The sequence below is a fragment of the Choristoneura fumiferana genome, chromosome 13, assembly GCF_025370935.1.
Source record: "Choristoneura fumiferana chromosome 13, NRCan_CFum_1, whole genome shotgun sequence".
NCBI classification, from domain to species: Eukaryota; Metazoa; Arthropoda; class Insecta; order Lepidoptera; family Tortricidae; genus Choristoneura; species Choristoneura fumiferana.
Window position 1 is genome coordinate 10,963,043 of NC_133484.1, and position 12,696 is coordinate 10,975,738.

Sequence of the window (12,696 nt, forward strand, 5' to 3'; positions counted from 1 at the left end):
ACCGTATTACCGAACTCAAGACGCGACTTACATTAAGCAACGAACTTAAATAACTATAATTAAAAATTACTCATATTAATATCACGAACAAAACACTTGCTGTCCGGAAATAATGGAGTTCCATAATTACAACATAAGTAATGCCCTCATTAATAAACCATTAAGTACCCGTTAGTGTACAACATTCCTTTTTTTCTAGAATCCTCCGTAGGGCTCCGATTATTTAAAGCCATGTTGTGTTGTTGTAAGTAGTTCAGAGGGCCTACTTCGAAATTCGAAAATCGAAGTTCGTATCGTACCGTCCCTCTCACTCTCTTATTAAATAGTTTAAGCAGTCCTCTTTTATACTATTATGGTGTAAGTGTCAGAGGGACGGAACGACACGAACTTCCATTTTGGGATTTCGGAGTAGCCCCGCAGGTAACTCTTTGATAAAGGTGGTTTAAGTCAAAGTGGGTAAATAAATTCCCTTTCTTCTTTTTCTTATCAGGGAAATTACATTCCCTGTATATGGCAACCGGTACTCTCACTGAGAAACCATTTTGTCAGCGTCGTGGCCGTCGTGTTTGTGGGGGCCCTTAATAGTAGAAGATACGAACCTACATCGACCTTCACCGGTCTGATGATAATAGAATGAAATGTATTTTATAAATAAATTTTGTATATTATGCTTGGTTTGAATAGGTATTTAATTAAATAAAAACAAAACACGTCAATTTGTGTCCTAAATATTGCAATTCTCCCATTAAAACTATCTAAAAAATATTTACATTTCTGTATTGAAATACATTACTAGTCTAGTTTCTATTACAATATACAATCTGGCAGCTGAAGTTTGTTTACATTTAGTTAATTACCTAAACGTTTCAAGCATAGAAAATATATTAGAAATGGGTTTGCTAAAAATAACCTGAACGGGCTATTTTTTTAATGATTTTTAATTAAATGCAGAGTGCAGACAACCCAAAGACAACCCTTTAAGTATCAACGTGTTCACAATAAAACAGCGCATACATTAATATTACAAATTATCAAAGTAACTGGCATCGACATAGCGCACCTTTAAAGTTAAACTGAAACAATTCGAAATATTCACAGTTCCAAAATAAACTTTAAATATAACACAATCTGGTTAAATTTTAAAACAAGAAAATTTCGAATATTTTCAGTTTAATTTTAAAGGTGCGATTAATTAGAAGAATAGAATATTCTACCTGTTTGTACCTTTGGTGCTACTAAACGATGAATTTTGCTGGCTGCGAAGTACTATGATAAGGTGGGGGTTGAAATCTATCGCAGCGCTCACCACGCGCTCACAGTGGCCTAAAGTAGAAAGAAATGATGTAGGTACTCATATGAAGCCTTTATGAAGCTATTTGTTTAAATAACTACCTAATTTTAGTAATAAGTAGATGTTTGTCTTAAGATGCGAGCTTGAATTATATATATTTAATATTATTTAAAGGAACCAGTAAAGTAGCTTTATTTCTTTTTCTTAGTTAGGTTATGGTTATAGTATATAAGCAGTAGCAGGAAGTAATTAGTAGTAGTTATGTAACACATATATTAATCGGTCTTATTTCCTACCTGGATCCTGTAACACAGGGACTCCTATCACAGGATCCAGAGCCGTAGACTCTTGTTTATAAGTTTTTTATGCAATATATTATTTTCATTTTCATTTTCATCTTTTTGTCTTACAGTAAAATTACAACTAAACATGAAGTAAACAGGCCTTGATTTAAGCAAAATAAAACACACTTTTTGAATAAATTTTACTTAGTTACCTCATTTAATTTTAATGACCAATATTAATGAATTCACAACCCTTTGTCTACCCAAATCACGGCATCACAAACATTTTGTATTATAAATCCATATGTACTAATATTATAAATGCGAAAGTGTGTGTTTGTATGTTTGTCCGTCTTTCACGTCGAAACGGAGCGACAGATCAACGTGATTTAGATATAGATATAGGCATAGATATAGTTTATGGGCCAGAGAGTGACATAGGCTACTTTTTATCCCGGAAAAATGCACAGTTTCCGAGGGAACAGCGCGCAAAAACCGATATTTTTTTAAGAAATAAAAAAAAAAGCCTGTCCAGGATTTTTTTAGAAAATCTATTTGTAATATACAAAATTTATTATAAAATCCGTTTCATTCTATTATTAGACCGGACCGGTGAACATCGATTTAATAAAAAAATACATGAACATTTTACAAATCTCTATTTCATTTACTTATACTTAATTAGACAATCAAGACGATGACGTCCGGAGTCCGAAACCTATTCTAATTTGCTACGGGTGAGACAAAAATTACCTTACGTAATGAGCTTTTAATATTTCTTTGACGTTTCGTAATTACGTAGATTAGCGCCAAAGATTGTACTACAACAATTAAATTCAAGTTTGGGTTTAATTATTATTAAGCATATTATAACAACAAGTTTTGACATTGCGTTTTAAAAGTGGTCAAGTTAGTGCTATATAAGTACTAACATTCAATGTTGCAGCTTTTAGCAAATAGTTCATATTATTATCATGTCAGTAGTTTAGTTATATGAAAAAGAACAACAGTAGGTACAGTCACTACACCGGGCCAATATCTGGTACAAAAAACCGTGCGTAAATGAAATCGATTTCTAGGGCCGGTGGTTTGTCCATAACATGATCGTTACCGACGCCATATTTCCAGCTACGTACCTACATAAAGCCAAGAAACAATCCTACTCTCAGGACATAAATGTAAGGCGATAATGGTCAATTATTGCTAAGATCATACGACACTACCGTTGTTGGCACGGGGCACGGCAATAGCTTGCTGTCCCTTTGTCTCTATTACAATCCGACAATCCCCCTTATCTACACGTGTATCTCGTGTTGGTATCACTCTATATGGAGTCTGCGGGGTATTATCACATCAGCTTGTTCGCTGCGGTCGCACGGCTAGAACCATTTGCATACAAGTAAATATCTCGATCTGGCGGGCGTGGAGTCGGCAGATTACCGTCGGGAACGCTTCCGCACTGTATTGAATTCGGTACAACCGTACCGTTCTCCCATTGCCAGTCCGCGTTTACTTGTTAGTGTGATTCCCGAATGATAACAATCTACGGTTGTTGAACGCCACATTGTGCAGGAATAGCCGTATTATGTACCCATTGTATATGGTCACATTCGGTCACAATTAGGTATTATGAATCAGACGTTATGCGTGAGGGTTGTAAGTGGCCAGGAGGGAGATAATTTTTATTATTAGCTTAGTAGTTTTTATCATCTTGGCAATGATTACTATCTTCTAAAGTTTAGAATTTAAACCTACCTTTTAACCTAAAGACAGTGATTTAGTTGAGCGTTAATATTGTATTCTTCTCTAAAACTCTACATGATTCGCTACAATTGTCGCATGTCGTAATTAGAACTGGGGACATGCTATACTGCGTAGGTAATGTTTCTGTTTCCTCATATTTCCCAGTAGGAAATATATTCCTATCTAGACTTTACCCGCGGTTTACGCTTACCTACCTAATCCATTAAATCTGGCAGCTGAACTACCGATATAGTATTTTACTAAAATCCCAGAAATTACAACGTGGTTTTCGTCGAAACTGCAATAAAAACAACTGGATAATTTCATGTCCAGCTATCTACTCTACATATCGAATTTCTTTTCATCCAAATCTGTCGATGTCTTGGCGTGAAGGCGTACCTAACAAATATGTAGGTACAGTCACCAGCACCAATATCTGACACAACAAGCGTGCATAAATATCTGATACGACTCTATTTCTAGGGCCAGAAGGACGTGCCAAATATTTTTGCACGTTCCGCTGTGGCAGATATTAATGCTGTTGACTGTACCTACACATTCTCAGAAACTTTCGCATCTATGAATTCAAATTAGCATGAAATTTTACTTAATTACTTAAGTATCTAATGATTAATAAAATTGCAGTCAACAGGGAAGACTTACATAGTGACGACAGCAAGGAGCAACATAATTAGTGACTGACAATCAAGTAGGTACAAGTACAACCTACCTTCTAAACTAGTTATAAGTATTAATTGATTAAGTCCAGATGAGTAATTACTATTGTTGATCGCAGATGTAAACTATTGTTTCCTTTCGTATAGGCCAACTAGTTAAAAAGGGACAGATAACTTAACGTACACAATTATTATTATAAACTTGAGTGTTGTTCCAGTATAATTGAGCGCCTGCACGAAACTTACGATGCGAACTTGCCTCTAAGTGTCAGCCATCTTGTTTTAACAGGCTACGGTGAATTATTTCTTCGCGTCAAAGTGATTTGTTGACGCGTGGTTTAACTTTGTCTGTTAGTTGGTTCCCGTAATAAGCTAGGCTATTACCAAGTTGAAGTTAAGACAAACTAATTAAAAAGAGACTTGTAAGAATGACACTTGCAAAACGAATTGCCTTTGTGTTCGACGCATGATTGGCGCTCGTCGTCAATCACGGGGGTTACTATGAAATTCGAAATTAAAATTGTGCCTTCCCTACTGGAACTCTTCTCATAAATACTTTCTGTTAGCATGAATGAAACGGAAGGAATCGAAGTTTTTGGCTACGAAGTTCGAAAATCGAACCTGAGGGCTGCTGGTGTGGTATAGAGACGCAGCAACAACACACACCAGCTCTTTCATTCAGTCCAGAGGAAGTGCCTGACGATTTTACCAAACCGGTACCAAACCACATTTTGTATGTTGTTGTTTGGTCATTTTCTGTTTGTTTTATGGCGTTAAATAAATGTATTTTCTTTTTTTTTTCTTTTTTTAATATACCTAATGCTATACTATACCTAATGGCCAATGAGCCCTCCAATCCTTGTTTGTCCTGGGACTGGAAAAAGCAACATTTGCCAGAAAGTCTACATTTATTAATTACCTATTTTTAATAATTGCCCATTTGATTGATAACTTCTCCTCCCTGAACCAATACTTGAAATTTACAAAAACGTCCTATACGGGAAGAGATCACTTTAAGGTATACATAAGTTCGCCTTTGTACAGTCGAGTATACTCTTAGCCAAAATTCTATCAAAAATATCTGAATTCACTTTTACGCCGTTAATAATATAGTCGTGTTGATATGTATATTTTTGAAGACATTTTTGCTCAGAAGTATAAGAACTTGACTGTACTGTACATCTTAGTCTCTTGTTATCTGTTAATTTCATGATTAGTAAAGAGTTAGGCATACAATACAATACATACATATTAAGAAAAAATAACCATACCATACCAAACTTTAAAACTCAATACCTACTATATTAAATCTAAAAAAGGCCCCAGTGGCATGGTGCCCAAAAGGCTGGCAGCATTCTCTCGTTGAATGGCGATGGCAATTCGTTGAGTGAGATAACTGCCCTTTGGTCTCCAACTTTAAACTCTCGTACCTATTATTGTTTTGTTTTTAGTTTAGTTTTTCGATATTCAGTTTTGTCTGTTGGTTTCAAATACAATAACAATATACTTATTCTATATTATCTAGTTTATCCATTTAACATGTACAACGCAGAGTTAGTTTAGCATTGGGCATATGCTGAAATCTGATCTGATACATCTATGCATCTGTGTACCTACCTACCTATGTCTTAATCGTGTCTTGGATTGCACAGATAAGTGCAAGGATATCGACACGGCCAAAGTGACAAAAATATGTATACACGACCTTAATGTTCAATTTATAAAGTCGTATTTACATATTTTTGTAACTTTGACCGTGTCGATATCTTTGCACTTGACTGTACCTACCTTTAAAGTAGGGGAAGATAACGGGGACATTAGTCGGTCGTGTATCGGTGGTACACGGGACTCGGCGTGTAGACGGGGCGCGGGCGCAGGTCAAATGGGGCTGCGTGGGAAGCCGACTCCAGCGACCGTGTACCAAATGAAGCCATTATGGAGACGAAGGTGTCCGGCTGTTAGAATAGGGCTTCCACCGTCTTAATTTGTCCTTTTTGTAACTGATAAACAATACAATACACGCACGTACGTACAGTCGCGAATCGCGATTGTTGAGCCACTTGCCACTGTTCTAAATTTGACCGTGTAGTGCTATTCTGGTTTATTAATGACAAGTACCTGGGCGACCGAGCTTTGCTTGAGCTAAAACTCGGTACCAAACATTTTTCCAGAGATAAAACCAAGCTACATCGATTTATCTATTTTTCATCCCCGAAAACCCCTACAATATACTAAATTTCATTGAAATCGTTGGAGCTGTTTTCTAAATCCCCAATATATATATAAGAATTGCTCGTGTTTGTATAATACGGCTAAATTATGAACAGTGGCGAGTGGCTCAAGAGTGCCCCAGCTCCGGGGCAGATATTTGTATGAATAATACGAATGTTTGTTCTCGGGCCTTGGACGTTTAAATATGTATTTAAGTTTGTATTTATCTATGTAAGTATGTTTATCCGTTGCCTAGTATCCATAATAAAAGATTTGCTTAGTATGGAACTATACAGGTCAATTGGTGTCATATGTGTGTTGATATTTATTTTTATTTATTTACTTGCTTTTTCGCGCGGCTTCGCCCGCGTGGAAGTCGGTTATTGCGCGCTGATTCCTCGGGAACTGTGCATTTTTCCGGAATAAAAAGTAGCCTATGTCACTTTCTGGCCCATAAACTATCTCTATGCCAAAAATCAAGTCCATCCGTCGCTCCGTTTCGACGTGAAAGACGAACAAACATACATACAAACACACACACTTTCGCATTAGTACATGGATAGCGCTAAGTTAAGTGTCGATGTCGGTGGCATGATATTATCAACTTGATTTAACGGATATTAAATAGTAGATTGTACAACAATAGCATAAAACGAGCCATTTTACCCAAGACGTTGATATAGCCACCCGAGCCGAGGAAAACTATCACAGTATTCACAGTTTAGTAGGCTTTAGAAGCTAACGAGGAATATAGACAATCAAGTTTAATTTAGTTCATTTATTCATTCAATATGCGGTGAAGGAAAACATCGTGAGGAAACCTGCACAAACCTGAGAAGCAATTCAATGGTGCGTGTGAAGTTCCCAATCCGCACTGGGCCCGCGTGGGAACTATGGCCCAAGCCCACTTATTCTGAGAGGAGGCCTGTGCCCAGCAGTGGGACATATATAGGCTGAGATGATGATTCATTCAATATAATACATCGTAAATTACAAAAATGACAGTTACAAATATACACACTGAAGTCGTCAAAGGTAATAGATAAAACAATAATATAAAAAGTAAAATGCTAAGGGGCTGTTTCACCATCCATTGATTAGCGTTAACCGACGGTTAAATGTGATGCCGTCTCCGTCTATCCGAACAAAACAAATAGAGACGGCACCACACCTAACCACCAGTTAACACTAATCAATGGATGGTGAAACAGCCCCTAAGAATTTATTTGCCACATACTATACTTCATTAAATTTAGAATTGGAGGCCACAGCAACATTGTATTGCGGCTCGTGAACTGAAATCTCTTTACAATTTGTACTAGAATAACAATTGACGACACGCAAATAAAGTGGCATTAAAACCAGTTATTAAAACAATTTTATTTTGCGGCTCCCAGACTATTGTACTGGACTATTTGCTAGGTAATAAATAGTTGACCAGACGCAATACAATGTTGCTGTGGCCTCCAATTCTAAATTAAATGAAGTATAGTACGGAACCCTACACTGCGCTTGTCCCGACACGCGCTTGTCCGGTTTTTCAACTAAGCAAGCACTCTACGAATTTCTTATTCCAGTAAATAATGCATGCAGCTAAATTATAAATAACTATAACTGGCCGACATTCGATCCGACTAAAGAGTATCCATTGGCAATTTAGTTTGATATTTATAACAATGCCGCGGTTAACATCTTGACAGTGTTGGTATTTGCGAAAAGCGTTAGGCCGTCGAGGTTCAGAGAGCAAGGTTAGGTAAGTTTAGTGAAATTATAGAGGGTAGGTGCGGCGGTTGTGCGCAAACAAAGTGAGGAGGGAAGCTAGGTAGTCGTTTGTGAAGGTCAAAGGCGCGGCCTCCGGCTATGGGTTCCGTACCACGAGTCTTGAAAATCATCGAACACCAAGAGAGTTCATTACTACCGCAAAATAAACAAATGAGCACCATTGTAACTTGATTAGCAAATTCATTCAGTAAACAGTTAGAAATATTTGCAAATAGATGCTTCATTACGCGAATGTAATGAATGGATCGTCTGAATGTGAATGAGGAAGTGAGAGTAAATGAAATTGCTAAAGCGATGAGTTTTGAATAGGCGGCTAGTAATGAAGCGCGGCACTAGGCCAGTAATTTCATATCGTGACAACACTGTTACTTTTACCACGCCTGGACAATCGAGGTCTATATACGGATTCTTTTATTCTCTTTTTAAGTCTTGCCATTTTTTAGCACTATCGTGTATAGATTGTACTTAACTGAAATAGTGGCTCTACATTTTGGCCTACATATTATTGCAGTATTATCTTTATCTTGTCTTTATCCGTTAAAGCGATGTTTATCAGAACATATCTTAGATAATTTAAGAGAACATAGTCATTTATACTTAATTACGAATCTGTTCTTACTTAGCAAACTTAAATTAGAGTTATTTTTTTGCGGAGTTTGAACTACAATGTCACAAAATAGACAAATAGTTCTGTGCACTCGTCATGCACTTATCTTTGCGTTATCTATGCGATAAAATGGAGAAGGTTTGAGCATGAATGCTAAATTCTAGGTAAAAGTTTGAAAACATGTTTCCTAGAAAATCGTGTATTTTACGGGAGGTTCGTGGTACGTCGGTGGGCCGCGCCCCTCGCCCTGCTGACCCACAGCGCAGCCTCCAAGAGCATAAATCTCCGCAGATGACAACGGGCTCGAGAATAGCCTCCTATCAACATTACATTTGCACTTTGTGTAAAGTGCATACAAGCGACTAGGAAAGCATAATAATACGTTGTTTCCTGAATAGGCAACGGTTTACAAGAAATAGTTAATTAAACAAAGATTAAAGTTGAACATCGTTCTAACTTTATGTCCACTTTGGCTCTTCAGTCTGCATTCCTATCACTATTGCTTACTTCGAATTACTTATGTCGGACGTTCACCATCAAACGCTGCAGGCTATGAAATAAACACACATAGTGTATAATACCTACTTTTGAACACGTTTGACATATAAGTAGGCTTTACGATTGAGATCTCTTGGTTATTGTTCTGAGATTGAGACTCTTTTCTCATACTCGTATTAAACAATGCACATTACTTCACTGCGCCCGGCATGTTTGTAGCGCAAACAGGTAGACCGATTTAAGCAGAAACCACAGCCTTTGGACAGCGTGACTTCCAACAGCGAGCATTGCTACAACATAATTCGCCATAGCTGACAGTTTTATTGAATAATAAGTATCGTAAACAGCTCCTCTGGCGAATTAATACAGCGAGCGATCTCTCTGACCTCCTGTGATTTAACAATATTGTCTCTATATGAAAGTAATTATAGCGTATGTCATAAATTGTAGGTGCGCTGTTCCTTGTTTTCTCCGCGGCGAAGTCGAGCTTGGACGGCGAGTTATGGGATCGGATAGATACTTAATACATAACACAGCTAAATTTAAGCGATTTTTCAAAAACTAAAAATTTGTTTAGATTTTTAGACTAACTTCAGAGCACACCAGTGCACTGGCTATACGCGCCGAGTAGGTATGCTTACGATTGCACCACGTCGCCTCCAGCCAACTCACCCGAAAAATATGAACCGCTTGCGTATACGCCAATAGTGCGTGTAGCTTAAAAAATCTTAGAAAATGTTCTGCTAATGAAAACAAACAATTTAAGCAATGTCGCGATGATTATGCGGTCTCTTTTAGCTACTTGAATCAATAAGCAATCATCCTACTAATATTATAAATAAATACGAAATTTGATGTGTACTTACTTACTACCTACTATTTCATGCAATAACAGCTAGAGAGATTTAAATTAGGTATGTGGATAGTTAGATAGCGAGAATGCACTTTTTATCTCGTTATTCGATTACCAGAGTGGAGCCTTTTCATAATCAATTTCGCTATGATTTCTTTAGCAGATGTATCTATAGAATGTCGACATGAAACTTGCAATAGCACAAAGGTTCCACGTGATTCAGTTTCATTGACATTACGGTTACGAACTTCTTTTGTAAAAAAATCCTGTGAACTGTCATTACGATCCCAAATTAAAGGTCGTGACTGTACGCATACGGAATCTTGAAATCCGCGAAGTGTAGAAACATTAAATTTTTCACGGGTTTTCTTCACATATAACGTGAATGAAAACGGTGATGTAATCTTGCAACGTTAATGAAGATCATAATGTAATTTTCGAAAAATCTAAATGTCATACTATTGGTTCACACGAGCGAAGCCGCGAATAAATATATAGAAAGAAAGTAAGAAGACAGTATTGACATAACTGCTTCGCATAATTTCAAGTGAATTACTCACGATGGAGCCCCTTAAGATGCTGTATCAATCCGCTAGCTCGATGTCGTTAGTTATGAATTCAAAATAACTTAGAGGCTGTGAACCGCGAGGGCAGAGACAACAGCTCTGTAGAAAGCCTGATAATGCCCAGGAATTCTATGCCAAGTGCAATTTTGCTAGCAACTAGGTTCAGTTGTGATTTTCATTACTGGTCCCATGGGTTCGCGACCTAGGTACTCTAATTAGCTTCGATGCTTATGATTAAACGGCTCGGTCACGACTCGTCGATTTACTTCAAATCCGTCGCGCTTTTGTCTCGCGGACAAAGTTGATTCGCCAACTCCGAGATCGACTGCTCGTGAAGATGCACATCGATTTACCTAATGTGAATGAATACATCTTCTGCTGGCATACCTGCTTAGAAGGGTAATTTAAATTTTAGTTAGTTTTAGTACTTTTTAGTTCAACGGCAATTTCCGTCAGTTCTGGTAAATGGTTGCGTCAGTCAGGATAACAATGGACTCTAGAAGGTCGCAGAAGAAGGGGTTCTTATAAAAAAAATGGGAAGTCGTAATGATGATGATGAATAAAAGAAGTAATAAGATAGATTCATAATTTATTTGCTATATAAGTAGATTAATACGTAATGTACTTACAAAGTAACACAATATCAATACTTACATGCATAATATTAGTTTGATTTATATTTATACATAATTGAATAACTGTATTTCGTAGACTCATCCACTCTCATTCCCTGTTCAAAAATATTCTACTCGTAGTTTCTGCTATGAAGTTCAAGCTATTTTCCATTCCAATTTTCATCAAATTTGGTGCAGTGCTTTAGTTGTGAAAAGTTAACAATTCTTATATGATTAAAGGTCATCACATTTTAATCCAAACTGGCGATTATAAACTATAAATAATGTACAGAATATTTCTTGAGTTAACAATATTATTATTACTTCTGCCTCTTTAGGTATTTTATAGAAAAACGTTTCTGTTTTTTACTAAATAGGAAAAGTTTTTTTTATTGTTTTTAAAACTATAATATGAAAAATAGCAAAGTTAATCTCACTAATATTAATTATAATTGCGAAAGTTTCTAAGTCTGTATGTTTGTTTGTTATCTACCACATCACGTCTTAACCGATGAACCGATTTAAGTGAAATTTGGTATACAGATAGTACAAGTCCCGGGGAAGGACAAAGAATAGTTCTTACCTCGAAAAATTGCATAGTTCCCGCGGGATGACGCGGGAAACGAATTCCACGTGAACAGAGTTGCGGGCAAAAGTTAGTTAATGAAATAATTGAAAATAATATTGTCGTCTTTGATATTTTAATTAAGTGGCCATACCTAAAACCAAAACGACTTATGATTCAAATACGAATCAATTTCAAGGTTACAAATAAATAGCCAGCTTTTTAGGCTTGTGGATTAGTTAAAATTCAGAAACAAAGCAGAGATTGGTTGGCTCGCGTGATGCAATGTCAGATTCACAAACTACATAGACAATTGGCGTTCAGACGGATCACTTCTTATTATCTAACGTTTCAATGACGTGTCATATCATATAATTGATAATGCTTGTTTTTTAAGCGACTTAAAGAAAAAGGAGGAGGTTATCAATTCGGTTATATTTTTTTGGCTGTAACCTCAGAACTCCGTCATTTATGAACCGATTAAAAAAAATAAATTTTCCCTTTGTCTATGAATACCTCTAATTAAGTCCCATAGGCACAAAATCAGGATCTGATGATTGGATCATAAGGAAATCGAGGGAACTCTTCAAATATTGTAGGGACACCTATGGTAATTTGGATATATTTTGTAGTAACTCATGCATTTGCTCTTGAACATCATCATTTGATGAAGTGGAACCTATGATAAAGACAAGTGAAGACCACAGTTGACCAGCGGAGTTAGGTACTATTTCACGGGTTTAAGTTCAATTATTTTAACACATATGCATATCTCGAAGCACCAGGAGTCTTGAATAATGAACGTTTCTGCATAGGAAAAAGCAATCTTTCGTAAAAGGTGATGAGCAGTTGACATTAAACTAAGTATTGTATCTTATATTATTCATACTAAAAATCGTGAAAAACTCAAAGACTGTTTGTATCTATTGTTTGGGCCTAGAAGAAAGTATGAAACTGTCATTTACATTATGTCAGCCATAGACCACAGACTTGATACTGACCATC